This window comes from Neopelma chrysocephalum, unplaced genomic scaffold (genome assembly GCF_003984885.1).
Source record: "Neopelma chrysocephalum unplaced genomic scaffold, ASM398488v2 Primary Assembly neopelma1_76, whole genome shotgun sequence".
In the NCBI taxonomy this organism is placed as follows: Eukaryota; Metazoa; Chordata; class Aves; order Passeriformes; family Pipridae; genus Neopelma; species Neopelma chrysocephalum.
This window is the reverse complement of record NW_020897737.1, coordinates 14,718,679-14,732,847: the sequence shown is the minus strand read 5'-3', so window position 1 is coordinate 14,732,847 and position 14,169 is coordinate 14,718,679. Positions and strand designations below refer to the sequence as shown.

Sequence of the window (14,169 nt, the reverse complement as noted above, 5' to 3'; positions counted from 1 at the left end):
CTCTTCTGAAAGAAGAAAATGTTCAAAAAGTGAAAATGTTTCCCGTTTAATTCTGTCCTTTTCTCTCTTCCCACCCTGCCAAGGAGGTGACAAATGTCACTTGAAAGCTGTGGATATTGTAACAAAGGTGCAGGGAGATAATGTATATGCATCATGATGTATATGCACAGGCACAACCTTCTCCTCTGAGCCAGTCTATTCAAGAGCACCCGTGGGTGTGCAAGCACACTGCAGGAAAAAACTTAAAAGAACAACAGGGATTTTCATATTCATTTGCAGCAGGTCAGAGATGTGATCCTGACCCTCTACTCAGCCCTGTGAGGCACATCTGCAGTGCTGTGTCCAATTCTGGGCTCCTCAGGACAGGAGGGACATGGAGCTCTTGGAGCGGGTCCAGTAGAGGCTTCAAAGATGCCAAAGGGATGGAGCATCTCTGGGAGCAGGAAAGGCTGAGGGAGCTGGGGCTGTTCAGCCTCCAGAGCAGACCCTGAGAGGGGACCTCCCCCAGGTCTGTAGGGGCTGCAGGGAGGGGGAAGAGGATGGACCAGGCTCTGCTCGGGGGGGCCCAGCAATGGCACAAGAGGAACGGGCAGGAACTGATGCCCAGGAAGTTCCACCTGGACATGAGGAAGAACTTCTTTGCTGTGGGTTGATCACACAATGGAACAGATTGCCCAGAGACGGTGTGAAATCTCCCTCACTGGAGATATTCCAGAACCATCTGGACACAATCCTGTGCCATGTGTTCTGGGATGACCCTGCTGGAGCAGGGAGGTTTGACCAGATGAGCCGCTGTGGTCCCTTCCAACCTGACCAGTTCCTATGATTCTGTGACTCTAAAACTTCAGAGAAGGACATGTCCCATGTAACAGAGTAACAGGAGAAAGAACTGAATGATTTAGAGACCATCATTCTGTCAAGATGTTCTGGTGATGAACAAGGACAGTGAAACATATGTTGTTTGAGTAGTCACACAAACCTCAGGGAAAACATATGATACAAGTCATGTCTTTCAGTGTTCATAAAACATAGCAGCTACTCAGATATGTGCCATAAGGACATGTTTTCCCAGGCTTAAATGGGTGACTTTAATGCCAGGTACCACCACCTTCTCAGCCCTTCATGTTCTCTTTTGCAGACAAATGTGCTCTTCTGTTTCTCCTTTTCTGGTAACACTCCAGCAGTGCCTCTTCATTTGCCCTCTCTGGTTTTCTTCCTAGACAAAAACCCAGAGGAAAAGGACTACTGGCATCCAGCAAGATGTGTGCAGACTCCAACATCATAAAACAAGCTCATCTTTTCCCTACCTCTGCAATCCAAAACATGCTCTGGCACTAAGTTTATCTTTCAAGGACCTTCTCAGAGAAAGCCCATTGTATATGTACTTTGCAGGGTCAGCCAGCAAAACTCCCTTCACCACAGGTATCAAGACAAAAGATGAACATTGTGATACCTTCCTTGCCCTCAGTTTTCTCAATAATCTTGAGGATGGCTTGGGGTGCAGTTAAGGTCATCTAGGGCTGCTCCTCCCTTGCCTGACTTGTTCAGATCAGAGAGTCACTTCCTCCTTTAACCAGCTTTCTCTGACCTTGTGCAGTGTTTCTGCTGTGGAAAGTCACGCTGTTGGTCTCCTCTCACTGGTTTTAAACATTAGAACCACCCTAATTCCCCTAGTCTTCTTGCTGAGAAAGTCCAACCAAGACAAAGATGTTTGGAAAAGTGGTTTCACATAGAAAGGAGCCTGATGTGTTATATGGAGTTGTTTAGAATCGTAGAATCATAGAAATGTTAAGGTTGGAAAATACTTCTAAGATCATCAAGTCCAACCATAAAATGAGCACCACCACCATGTTCACCACTAAACCCTGTCCTCAAGTGCCATATCCACATGTTCTTTGAACAGTTCCAGGGATGGTGACTTCACCACTTCCCCGTGCAGCTTGTTCCAAAGCTTGACAACCCCTTCCATGAAGAAATTTTCTCTAATATCCAATCTAAACATCCCCTGGTGCAACTTGAGGCCACTTCATCCCATCACGACACTTGTTTCCTGGGAGAAAAGACAGACACCCACCCAGGCACAACCTCCTGTCAGGTAGTTGTAGAAAGCAAGAAGGTCTCCCCTGAGCCTACTTTTCTCCAGGTTAAACACCTCCAGCTCCCTCAGCTGCTCCTCATCAAACTTGTGCTCCAGCCCCTTCCCCAGTTCTGTTGCCCTTCTCTGGACACCCTCCAGCACCTCAATGTCTTTGCTGCAGGGAGAGACCCAAAACTGAACACAGGATTCCAAGTGCAGCCTCACCAGTGCCAAGTACAGGGGAAAAAGCTTTGGGAGTGGTATAGATGCAAAACTAGTCCTCACAACATAATTAATAGAGGATAAAGACAGTGTTTTTCTGTGTAGTTACAATTTTTTTTTTCAAACTTTCAGTATTTGAGTATCATCAAGGTAGGGAGGATGTTATGGCTTATGCCAGGCTTTTCACAGCAATTCTTATATTTTAACCTTTAAAAACGAGGAAGGAGAAAAGTGCTGACATAATGGTGGGTCTGTTTGCTCTGACCATTTCATCCAGAACAGTTCCAGTCCCTTGCAAAAAGCAGTCAGGGGGTTGATCTTGCAGTGCAAACCTGCAGAAACTTAACTGACATGGCACAGCTTGAAGGAATGTTTTGTGAGCTTATGCTCCCCATTGCAGCAGTCTTTGGCATAAGTGATGGATGGATGTGATAACTACCACTACTACTTTTTACTTGCATGTCATTAATGTATTGCCTCTTAATGTTAATAAAATACACACAGTAAACTTTACAATGTAAATCTTCAGCATCATAAAGGCCCTTTTCATGTGAGTGGGTGCTGCAGGTACCTATAAATTTAGATGGAAGAAGAAGCTGCAAGACAACAGCATGCCAAAAAGAGAAGGTAAAGAGTGAAAAAGCTTCCTGAGAACTGATAAGTCCAGGAGAACTAATGATCCTCTTGAACCTTCAAGAATTGATAAACACAGGACCAAGAGTTTGCTGCATTTGTTAAAGGTCACTCGCACACAGGAGCCACCAGGACATCAGTACAACCCTCTGCTTCCGAGCAAACGGCCTCAAAGCTGCTGCTCCAACTGGGAGCTGTGTGATCCATGACTGTGCAAGTGAACTGTGAGAGCGAATGTGCCGTGTGAATAGTTATTTGCCATTAATAATAACGGCTTGTTTTGATCACTAATAACAGCTTAATGAATAATAAGCATTCTAAGAAATATTGTCTGTGATCCTTGTCTCCCACAGCTCAGTTCCCTATCGGGGAAAAGGGAATTTACAGCATGCGAATGAATGGTGGACATTTCATTTCAGCAGCCGAATGGCTTCACATAAACAATGATAAGGGAGAAAAGAAAAATAAGGCTTTTTTTGTTGTTGTTGCACTGAAACCTGTTGGCAGAACTCGAGAGCTTTATACAAAGACAGTATGATAGTTGGAAGTCATTTGAAGAGGAAGGGAGTGGAAAGGAAAGGGGAAGAAGTGGGAAGACTGCACTTCCTAAATAAAGACAGATGGTGCCTGTGGTTTCTTTTGTAGGTGTGTTCTTGCTTCCTTGGGTGCATTTGCAATTTACCACATTTTGGTCACCATCTGACATGTTTATAAAAAACTGCTTGTTGGATTGGTGAACACACTGATTTCTGCTGGTTTTCTTAGAGACTCCAGAACTACTGGGTAATAAAAAAATTGAAAAATCGCTTGTTTCTGCAACTTCACTCTCTGAGACTTAATAAATAAACACCTCTCCAACATCCCCACAATCCCACCCTGTTGTCTCCCATATAGCACTGCATTTTGTTCCCATTTATAGCTCAATACATTCTCTTGTTCCACACAGGAAAACCCAGAACATGGAAAGGCTGCCTGGCACCACAGCTCATCCCATCTGTAGCAGCTGGAAAACACAGAGGTCTGCAGAAGTGAGCATTAACAAGTAACTAGACAGAATGAGAGACACAACTACGGTTATTTCTTGAAAGACAAGATGCATCAAGATGTTCTTTACAGCAGCAAAATGATCAAAAACACATGACAGCTTCTGCTTACAAGTATTCCTGTCATGTCACCCTTCCCTTTGTACCAAGTGCCTTCATTCCCTAGAAATAGTTGTGTCTGATAAAGATTAAAAGAGAGGATTTAAGGCTCAGAGTGTGTGTGCATACCATCCTGTCCTGTTCCTGTCTGATCACCCAAAGAGAAATCTCCCAGGCTGCAATATTTGCAAGGCTTGCTTTGTGCTGCATTGTGTTCTCCAGCCCCTTTTTTCCTTGGGTTTAGTCCATTTCCATAATATGGGAGGACAGAATACTTCATCCTCCCCTTTAAACTTCCAGTTCTGATTCATCAGCTGTTTCATCAGGCTGACAGGTGATCTCAATTCCTTCAAAACAAACATCCAGAAAATTAATTTTCTCTCTTTCTCTACCCATTCCTGCATAACACTGAAAAAGCATGTGGGAGATAGCAAAGCTATACATGTTCACATTTCTGCTCCTACCCCAAGGTGGGGATCGGCCTCTTCTCCCAGTGATAGGCCTCAAGCTGTACCAGGGGAAGGTTCAGGTGGGACATCAGGAGGAATTTCTTCACTGAAAGGGTTGTTAAGCACTGGGATGGGCTGCCCAGGGAGGTGGTGGAGTCTCCATCCCTGGAGGTGTCCAAGGAAGGCCTGGCCGTGGCACTCAGTGCTCTGGGCTGGGGGACAAGGTGGGGATTGGGCACAGGGTGGACTTGATGGTCTAGGAAGTCTTTTCCAAGCACCACCTTGTCTACTGGACCACAGCATTAATTGCAACATCGAGTCATTAGAAATTCATATATGAATGGAATGGATTCTCCCAGCTTTTCCCCTCCACATCCAGATGACTGACCCAGACAATGCCCTGACAAGGCATCCAATCACTGCCCCTCCTGTAGACTTTGCTGTATTTACTGTTTTATCCCCACTCCTGTCCTCAAATACATTTACTTTATTTATAAGACTATAATCAAGGCTTTCCTTAAATTGTGCAGGCCCAGAAAACTAAAGTAGAAATCTGAAGAAAGACTGCAAAGTACCATCCAGAGAAAAATAATCAGATAATGGCAGTAGAGGGATTTTTTTAGAATTAAACATGAAAAGAAATAAACTAGTGCAGTATCCACTGCACTATCTATACTGCAAATTAATTTAATTTATTTTATCCTGCTTTGTATCATCAGTGTTCTGCATGCTGCAGAGTTTTGTTCTGAAAATGCAGAATTGCAGATTCAAAGTAGGAAGTGAAGGGGGAGAAAATCAGAGCTTTCAGCATCAAAGATCATCACAGTGGAGGCCCTTGGGAAAGTCCAAGGAAATTATTTAGGATTAATACACAACTGTATTAACTGGATGTTTCTGCTAAATTGATTAGCAGTGAAATTAGCTACATTAGCCTTTCCCAACTTTAGGCTTCAAATTGACCCAAAAGATTAATTTGGGCAATTCATACATCCCACTGCTGTTGCTGCTGTCTGAGCGCTGCCTACAGGAGCTGTCACCACACCGGGCAGACACTGCTCATGTCATTGTTTTTAAAAAGCTCTCTGTGCAGCTACAGGGGGTAGAAATACTGGGCTTGTTTCAGCCATGCAGACCTAGAGAAAATAGATGGCAAAAATCTCCTCTTGCTCCTGTTGTGGGTGGCTGTTTCTGGCAGTGGGGGGAGTGTTTGATGACTGCACGGGAGGCACTCGCTGCCCACAGCTGTGATTTCCTGCCCTGCCATCCACTTCAGAGTGACTCAGTGGGGATTGTGTGCTGCTGAATGCACCCCCTGAATGATGAACTCGTCCCTTTTTCCCTCTCCCAGAAAGGACCTTTGTCCAGTATAAAATGCACCCAGCTGCACAGCCAGCCAGGGAGCCAATGCTAACATTTCCAGTCGCACGTGCTCTCCCTCGACACAGTGCTGTCCACCCACGTGGAGCTCAGGTCCTCCAGGCAGTTCATTCCAAGGTTATACTGCTGATGAACAGGACTAACTGTTTTTATTTATGATATTAAATACACCCTAACAAAACTGGAGACCATTAGAGGTTTCCTCACTGAACGGAGCAAATAAAATGCATGAACTGGCACGGATCGATATGAGTTTATCACATCAAACACTAATTCAAAGACACAAAGCTTCATGCAGGCACATCATGCATAGGTAGGAGAGAGTTGCCTTGCTTTCCAGAGACCCTCAGTGGCCTGCTAGTTAAAAAAGAAATATCTCCTGGTAGTTCCCTTGGGCTGACATCCACTGAGAGTCACAGAATCACAGGATGGGTCGGGTTGGAAGGGTCATCTGGTCCAACCTCCCCACTCGAGCAGGGTCATCCCAGAGCACATGGCACAGGTCTGTGTCCAGACAGTTCTGGAACATCTCCAGTGAGGGAGATTCCACACCCTGAGGTGCCTTCATGAATGATCAGTTTGGGAGGTCCCTGTGACCCTCACTAGAACAGCAACAGCAATTAATTTTAAATATCGACTCGCTCTACCTGTGCTGAGCAGAACCTGCTGCTGTGGCTGAGGAAAGCAAACATGTCTTTGTTTTTTGCATTCAACAGGATATATAAATACATAAATACCCCCAGGTATTTATGGGGGCAATGCTGGTACTTCCTTGCTGTGACTCTGTTCTCGAGTGTACACATCCGTGCCCTAATCCATGATAATCAGAACTGTGAGTTTTTCCTGCCTCTCTGGATCACAATGCCAATACTGTTCACGTCTTATGAAATGTTCACTACAAAATGTTCACTGTCTTTTGAAGAACCCTGTCTTTTTTTTGGAAAAAAAAGAAAACTCAGATAACTCCTCAGCTCAGGTATTCCCCACAGCAGCACTTTGCTCACACTGTTAAATCAAAGAGTATTATAATGCAAAGTATCTCTGTGTTGCACATCAGCTTCACAAGAAACATCACATGAACCTGGATCTCAGGCCAGCAATCATGAAGTTTGGATATCAAAGGTGTTTTACAATATTGTTCAAACATAATAAATACCTCAGGCAAGTTTTTCAAATCTGTCAACTGACTGAAAAATGATGTCCCATCAGAGGCTGCTGAACATGTTTCCCCCATCATCCTTACATGTTAGGAACAGTAATTGCTCCTCAAACTTGGAGCCACAGGAAATGCAGCAACAAATCATATCTACATTCATCCCTACCTTCCACATACAGAGTAACATCATCCATTCCCACCTCCCCTTGACAGTTTTAATGATGCTCTCCAGAAAATTGTGGGAAATAGAAAGCAATCCCTATCTCTCACACAGGACACAGTCCCAAAAAACCTCCAGTAGCAACACAGCAAGGAGATTAGTAAAGCTGTATTAAAAGGAAAATTGTGACAAAATCTTAGCTATGCCACTGCTACTTCTGTTTCATGTAGATATGTGTCCAGTTCAGCTGGAATAATCTTAAAGAGAATTAGAACGCATCACAGTTGTAGAAAATAATTCATTAAGACTGTAGGAGATCAAAAACTGGCAGTGACAGATGAAGTTCAGGTGGAGAAAGGCGTGTGCCTCCATCTACCCTCCTGTCAGGCGTCAGCACAGCTCCTCTCAGCATCGCTGAGCACCTGCAGCAGTTTGTCTCCTGATGTCAGGCTGAGCTGTCTGGATGGCTGTCCTTGGGCTTGGTGGTGCTACCTGTTGGCTACCTTTGAAGTGGGGAATGGAGGGAGCCACCAATACCTGCCACATGAATTATCAGCCCTGTCCCTAAGTTGCTGGGCTGAGCTCTCTTGCAAGCACAATGTCTGCAGAGGAACGGATAGGGGAGAAGACTATAATCTGTTATCATGAATTTTAATGCAGTGCTTTATATTTATACCCAAGCTATAGTCCATAAAACTGAAATGAATTTCTAATGCTGTAAGTATTATTTGCTATTTTCCATTCTGGTTGCCATTTCGTTCAGATTTTCTTTAATAATGCATTTTATAGGCCTGTACCTCTGCAGCTCCCCTCTGCCAGCTCAACTCCTCTGCTAACAGTAGCAATGCTTCACAAAGCCCTGTGATTTGAAGTGACCTTGGGACTACCTTTTTCCCTGTTCTCCCCAGGCTGGTAAAAATCAGAGCATTAGCTGGAAGTAGCCCTGAATTCCCTGGCTTTTGTCAGCTTATCTCGGATTCTCCCGACATGCATTTTTGATGTTTAATTTCTTTTGTATTTGGCCACTCTCTAAACTTGGAAGGGGAGCAGAGCACCCCTCCCCAGACAGCAGCCAGGAGCATCACCAGCCACCTGCACACTGATGGGAAGCATCTCACCACTGAACCTCCCAGTCATCACAACCACAACCACCCCCTCATCAGCACGGTTGTCACGTCCCCCCAGTCTCTGCCACGGTGCACAGATGAGGCTGCTAAAGGTTGCAAAGAGAGGCAAGTTGCTTAAAAGCACCCTGCTGCTGACTCCCTGCCTCCTGACTGACATGCTGAGGATGCCACGTGTCAGGTGCCATTTCCTTGCCTGCCTCCCCAGGCAGGTACCCTTCCAGCTCATGGAATAAAGCCTCTTGCAAATTAGGAGCAACAAGCCCTCCGTGCTGCTGTCCCATCCTCTTCCTGGGTCTTGCCACTTCATTTAAGCCCTGGAATTGTTCTTCCTGTTATTGCCTGGCGTCCCTCCCTCTGGGGCACTGCTCTTCCCCATCCTCCCCCTCCATCTCCTCTTTCCTGGCTTTACAGCAGCAGAACTGTCTGCTAATGAGGGAAAACTCCCAGCTCCCGATGCCTCACCCTGCTGACATTCCCGAATGTGGGGCTGTGCACACTTGCAAGGAGTGGGAAGCACTTTTGGTCAGGTGGGCCTTGCAGCTGTTTCTCCAACTAAACTAATAGCATTTAACGTGCTCTCTTTGCAGCCGGATGCTGACTTAACTTTTCCGAGCAGCATATGGACAAATGCTTGTTCAGGTTTGTATCACACACCCAGGAAAACCAACCTTTTCTCCCTCGAGAGAAATACACCTAATTTGGCCTGTTTTATCCTAAAGGCATGAAGAAGAAGACACCAAAATAAATTAACCAAATATGGTTTGATGAGGTAAAAATTGCTGTCAATCAAGCCCAGGTTGGATGGGGCTTTTAGGAAGCTGGTCTAGTGAAAGGTTCCCTGCCCATGGCAGGGGGTTGGAACTAGATGATCTTTAAAGTCCCTTCCAACCCAAACCACTCCAGGATTCTATGATTCTATGAAATTAAGGAAGGCCCCTGTCTGTTCAGTGGTGACTCAGCAAGCAGCATAACCTTCCTGGCTTGACCTCCCACGATACAGAGCCCATATAAGCAGTTTTAAAGCTAAACAAACACTAAACAAGCATACAGAGAACCTTATGAAACATTTCTAAAGCTGGTCTCAGGGCTTTGAAAGCATCAGTTTTAAGGCACGATTTACTGTCTGCTATCACAACAAAACAAATACCACAGATTAAAGCAAAATATGTCTGTGAATCTACAAAATATGGAAATAATGCACATGGAAAATGGAAATCTTCCTAACCATCTGGAGCCTAAGTGTTTGCCATCAATATTGGATCCAGTAGCACTGTAGCTAGTTAGCATTTTGTCACTGCTTTCACTAGGGCCGGGAATCATGGATAACCACAAGTGTTTGGAAATGGAAGCTCAGTGTTACGTAAGCAGAAGGACTCACTTCCAGCAATTATGAAGTCAGAGGTGTGCAGCTGCCTGGTTGATTTTATTTCTTTGCATGCTAGACAGTAGGAAAAGGAGAATTAAAAAAATATTATTTCCTTTGCTGTTCCTCTTTAATCACTTTGGATAATTCTAAAACTTCTACCCGAAAATTATAATCATGTGTTGTGTAAGATATAAGTCTAAGTAAGACAGAATCAGAAGTTTGGAACTCACCACTGAAAATATATTATTTTGTGTCCTTTCACACAAAAATCTGCATTTCATGCAAAACTCCCAGTAAAATATTTTCATTATGCACCGTGCAGGCAGCACAAGCAAATGCATTGTTCCCTTATCCTGCTCTGCCAGTGGGAATGACCCACATTTAACAAAGATCATGAGAGTTACCAGAGAATTAGTGTAGGCCTAAAGCTCACAGACTGCAAGTTTTTTCTGGAAGGTAGGTGTCTTTTCTCCAGAGTTCCTCCAAATCCATCCAGAGATTGTCCAAACATCTCAAAGCTTTCCTCCTTCTCATTCCCTTAACTATCAGACTAGAAGTTGATCTTCTTAGGCTACAACTGCACGCTCTGGTTAGCATGGGGAAATAAAGCAGCTGAAAAATCTAAACCAGCCCATGTCTGCACTTTGCAAGAGAGTTTCTTACTGGGTGGGAAGGTGGCAGCATGGGATCTGGATATGTTCTCAGGACAATCTAATTCTAACACTAAAACTCCAGCAGCAAAAGGGAGTATAGATCATTTAGTCACTATCCCCACAGATGCATCTTCTAGGGACTGCATCACATCTGTGAGCTGTTGTCTGGTGTTTTGGATACCCTGGAGAGTCTCAAATGGCATCACCTGCCTGTGGTTCAGTGACACCATCTCTGCTTTGCTCCATGACCAGATGTGACCACAAGGAGAATGCAGGAAGTTCTTTTCTCCAGCCCCTTTTGCAACTTCTCAACCAAAACAAAATCTACGCCACAAAATCATAAAATAACAGAGTGGTTTGGGTTGGAAGAGACCTCAGAGATCATCTCATTCCAACCTCCCTGTCACGGGCAGGGACACCTTCCTCTAGCCCATGTTGCTCCAAGCCCCATCCAACCTGGCCTTGGACACTTCCAGGGATCCAGGGGCATCCACAGCTTCTCTGGGCAACCTGTGCCAGGGTCTCACCACCCTCACAGTGAAGAATGAGAGGCATTCTCTTACTTTGAAGATTGTCTACTGACCAGACAACAAAAAACCCACTACACTAAATTAAATACTGCCATGGAGTTTCCACTCAAATAATTTCATTAAATGCAGTGTAAGTGTTTACAATGAAAGAATATTATAGTGATATGAAGACAGGTGAGTGCTCAAATACAACCACATAGACTTTTCCATATGTGTGCATCACACTGTTTTTTCAAGTGGTAGATGTCCCACTGGCTCCAAAAATACACGGTGACATGGAGGGGACAGAGGGTTGCACAGGTGCCTCAGGGAACATTTCCATGGTGGAACTCAGTAGCCAGGGAGACTAAAAAGGTATGGGAGAAGAGCCTGTGGGAGGGGAGTCAAACACAGCAGGGAAAAACGTGAGAGGAGGCTGAGAGGAGGGATGTGAGGGCGTGCAGTGAGCGTGAAGGTGATGAAGAAAGACACCACGTCCATGCAGCCCCTCTCCAAGCAGCTGCAGGCAGGCAGATCCAGTGCTCCTGCTGCAGTCCATAAGATCCACACAAATCCTGGGGTACTCCCCCCTGCTGCAGTGCTCAGGTGATGGGAACACCTTCCCCTGCAAGGGGGGAGCCAGGGAGGGGTGAGGAGAAGGAAGGACAGAGAGAGAGAGACACAGCTGGGGTTACACTAGGACAGGGTGTTTGAAATGGACATGACAGGTAGAAAAAACATTTCTGGCAGGAATCTCAAGGTGGGGGAATACAGTCTGTGTTAAGGGAGGAGAGAGGGACGATATTACATTGCATTGCAATTACTTGGTGGAAGGGAAAGATCATGGGAGCTACATCATGCAGGGGAGAATCCAAACATAGGGTGAGCAGCAAAGCCACACGGAAGGAGAGGAAGGGTCAGGTATCAGATGTGGGGGTGAGGAGAGAGGAACAGCGTGAATTCTTGTACAGAGTTGTAATAATCAAAACATTGGCAGGGCCTTAACTAGGCAGCCCTGCTGGGTGCCCAGATAATACAGCTGATTTTAATTGCTGATGTGTGCATTTTATGTCATTTGCCTGATGCACAGCCCTTTTATGACCGTTGTGTTTGACCACAAATCAACAGTCAGTCATAAAGCATCAGGCAAATGACCTCCTCCCCAAACGGGCTGTGTTATCTCTATTGATATTCAATATTTAGATTTTAATGGAGATAGATGGATAGGTATAAGGACGGGAGCAAGGTGGGGCACAGAGAAACGGGTTTGAAATAAACAGGTTGACAAAACATAAAGGCAGGAGGCAAGAGACAGATGAATAGCCAGGGAGGTGCCTGCCACCAGGGTAGGCAAATATCATCTGGAGTCAGGCTGCTTGGGAGAGGCTGACGAATGACAAAACTGCCAGGCAGCAGAGAAATATGAGTATGAGATAGGAAAAGAAGGACCAAAGAGACTGAAAAGAAAAATAATTTCATACACAAATCCCGTTATTCCACCTTCTCCCTTCCCCTAGCCCACCACTCTGCTCCTTCCCACCTCTCCCCATTTCCAAGGAGCGTGGTATAAAAGGTTTGATTTCGGGACTAGCAGGCTACATATTGTCAGATGTGGCATTGTTAGCTGGAGGTCTACAGGAGGATGCATATTGCTTCTCTCCCACCTGCTGTTCATTTCATAAACTGCAATCAGCACACAGTCAGTCAACACCTCTCTTGTTTATTATGTGGTACAGCGGGAGATTTCGTTAGACCTTTAAAGCACTGGACCAAATGCCACACATCCCAAGTTGTGCCAATGGGTGAGACAGGAGTCTGTGCAGCACCTGTGCCCTGGTTGTCCACAGACCTCACAGACTGGTTTCTTCCTCATTCCTATCCCTTTTAAATGCATTACTTTGAATTCTTTCACATTGCCATGAATTTCTCTTCCCATACTTGCTCTTGATTCATGTTTTACTATCCATGCTCAGCCAGGAAGCTGTTTTAGAGACCAAAACTAGCACCCATTTCTGTCAAACAGGAACAAATGATTATTGCACTGTCAGACATTTATCATACCTACAGTATGACACAGGAAGTGGATATTGGCTCTTGAGCCCTGGGGTCCCCAGAACAGGAAGGATGTCGACCTGCTGGAACGGGTCCAGAGAAGTTCACCAAGCTGATCAGAGGGATGGAGCAGCTCTGCTATGAGGAAAAACTGAGAGAACTGGGATTGTTCAGCCTGAAAAAGAGAAGGCTTTGGGGTGACCTAATTGTGGCCTTCCAGGACCTGAAGGGAGCTGACAAGTTGAATGGAGTTCCAATCGCCCTGCCACAGGCAGAGACACCTTCCATTAGACCAGGTTTCTCAGAGCTCCATCCATCCTGGCCTTGAGCACTTCCAAAGATGGGGCATCCACAACTTCTCTGGGCAACATGTTTCAGTACCTCACAACCCTCACAGTAAAGAATTTCTTCCCAATATCTCATCTAACCCTATTCTCTTTCAGTTTGAAGCCATTCCCCCTTGTCCTGTCACTCTAGGCCCTTGAAAATAGCCTCTCTCCATCTTCCCCATAGGCTCCCTTCAGGTATGACAGTGCTCTCCAAAAGCCCCAAGGAAGCACACATAGGTTACAGATCTGCATTGGGCCTGCAAAGCTGCCTAAAGGTGTGGCAGCCTCTGCTAAAAGGTTCAACAGGCCATGTCAGAGTACAGGACATGCAGAAATATTGGCCCCTCTTTGAAGAAAAGGATACTACTGATCGGAAATTCCAGACAAACAGGGGAATTCCTTATTAGTCCCCCTATATATGATTCCAGTCAAGGGACAAAGACTGTGTCTGAAACCTCAGTCTTCAAGAGAGGACTAGGCCAATATAATCTTTTGCCCATTTTAGAGATGGGATCATTTGCCAGTTGAATATTTCACTCTCTGCAGATGTGAAATGATGACTTCAGCTGCAAGGTGGCAGATTCAGGTCTCCACCAATGAGTCATGCTGTCTTTCCACATGAGTGTATGAAGTTTATGTGCTTGTCAGTGACATCTCTAAGTGACCACAGCCCCCAAAGTCAGAAATAAAATCTAAGAAATATCCTTCAAACATTTGTAGCTAGCAAACAGTATATGACCCCCTAGCAACATCTGTCTTCCAGTCCTTTTCTCATGGGTAATAGATAGAAGAAAAAGCAGTTACTGCTCCCTGACATTCGTGGGGCTCATGTGGTTGAGACCTGAACTGGGAATCTAATGACTGTTGGTACAAAGGACTCAGTAAGGTTTCGTGTGATTTGATTTCAGTCTTCCAAG

At 45.1% G+C, this 14,169-nt stretch overlaps 1 long non-coding RNA gene across 1 annotated transcript; it reads right to left on the bottom strand.

Annotated features, from left to right (window-relative positions):
- Positions 1 to 1,114: 1,114 nt before the first annotated feature.
- LOC113970373 lies at positions 1,115 to 9,666 on the bottom strand. Its single transcript, XR_003535159.1, has 4 exons — positions 9,569 to 9,666; positions 7,754 to 7,818; positions 4,204 to 4,421; positions 1,115 to 1,216 (listed from the first exon to the last, which is right to left on the bottom strand). It is a non-coding gene; the product is annotated as an uncharacterized LOC113970373 (long non-coding RNA).
- Between the last annotated feature and the right edge of the window lie 4,503 nt (positions 9,667 to 14,169).